A 1,939-nucleotide genomic window follows, 5' to 3' on the forward strand; every position below is an offset into this window, starting at 1 on the left:
GCTGAAATATTAAAGGTCATGATTCTAACTTATTTCCAAATGTTTCAAAACTATATGTATGCATATACAAATATTTAAGGAAAAAGCTAATATAGCAAAATACAAACAATTGTTTAAACTGGAGCAAGAGATAGGACACCAGAGACCAGGCCAAATCTAGCTGCTGGTTGATTTCTATAAATAAAGTTTCATTGAAACACTGCCATGCTTATTCATTTACCTGTAGCCTATGGCTGCTTTCCCACTGCCGCTCCAGAGCTGAGAGTGACCTAAAATAGTTACTATTCGGTTCTTTACAGAAATAATTACTAGATATATAGTGATCTTACGACAAAACGTTTAGAGCTTTCTGTATGTTTGAAATTTTTTATACTCAAAAGTTAGCAAATATACTTTATTCAGGATCCTTATTATTTCTCAAGAACACAGATAAATACAGCAACAGATTACTAAAAGAAAAAGCTTGGGCACATTCATAATACTAATTTGATACTAAACAATTTTTGATACAAAAGGAAATTGTTGCAGGTTTTTAAGAAAGCAATTTGTGATACCTATTTTATACATTCAAACCCTTATAGGATGGTTAGGCTTTAAAGTACATGTGAAAAGATTAATAATAGTGATTATCTGTCAGATACTACTTTAGGAATTTCACAGGAATTCCTCACAGTAAGCCTATTAAGTAGATCCTAGTACTATCCCCATTTTACAGACCAGGGCACTAGGACAGAGGGTTAGTTTGCCCTAGTGACAGTCCTTGTAAGTGGTACAATTAGGAGTACAAATCCAGATAGTATAACCTCAAGGCATTAAGATGTCCTACAATACTACCTGCTAAAGAAAAAGGGGGAGGAAGGACAACAAAATAAATGGAAAATTTAACATCTACAATATAATCCTATTTTTGTAAAATGTTTAGGGTAAACATATGCCACAGATGGGATGAAAAGTTGTCAGGAAAGAAATGGCTCCAAAATATTAATTATCTCTATTTCAAGAGATGAAATACCAACAGCTAATAGACAAAAGAAGACAGTGAGGCAGCCTCTCTGGTAATAATAATGATGGAACCACTAAGCAACGCACTGTCTGTTTAAAAGGAACCAGGATTACTGGTTGAATCCAACAATTCCACTTTATGCACTTATTCTAAAGACAAATGGGCAAGCATACTCACCATTATTTGCTACAGGAAAAACACACACACACAAACCAGACCAGTTGCCAGGAGGCAATTCCAGCTCCTGTGGACCTCAAATACATCAGAATAGAACTGAGCTCCCTGGGGTTTCCTAGTGGCAATTGTTTTTAGAAGTAGATTGGCTGGTCTTCCCTGAAAACGCTCAACAATAGGTATAGCCTGACAATGAAATATCAGTATAAAAACTACAAACACCTTGTAGTTTGTACAAAAACAGTTTGTATGACTACAAACACCTACATTTACTAATATAGAAAACCACAATACAGCATTTTAGATTTAAACAAAGGCTAGAAAGCAGTATAGACAATTCTGTTTTTGTAATTTTAAAAAATAAATACATGTGCTTCTGTGTGTGCCACGAATGGACAAAGATGCCAAGATGCCACGCAAGAGAAGCACCAAATTAGCAATTATCTCTAGATGCCAGGATTTTGAGTATTTCTTATTTTCTTCCTTATATCTTAACTTACTATGTAATTATTTTTGGAGATTTAATCATTTACATTAATTATCTTAAAACAATATTCACTTTTAAATATCTGCTTAGTAATTTCAATAATCACCATTTTCTTATTTATAACACCCTACAGACATTTCTACCACTCATCTGTCACTTAGCCAGAGGGTGGCAGTTTATGTTGCTGGAAGGCTGGAAGATATGCTACCAGTGTTAGGACAATATCCACTCACCTACAAGGACAAATAGCTAATATGACTATTACTCAAATTTAT

This window comes from Echinops telfairi, unplaced genomic scaffold (assembly GCF_000313985.2).
Source record: "Echinops telfairi isolate 266 unplaced genomic scaffold, ASM31398v2 ScPeMD7_3533;HRSCAF=4204_0, whole genome shotgun sequence".
NCBI classification, from domain to species: Eukaryota; Metazoa; Chordata; class Mammalia; order Afrosoricida; family Tenrecidae; genus Echinops; species Echinops telfairi.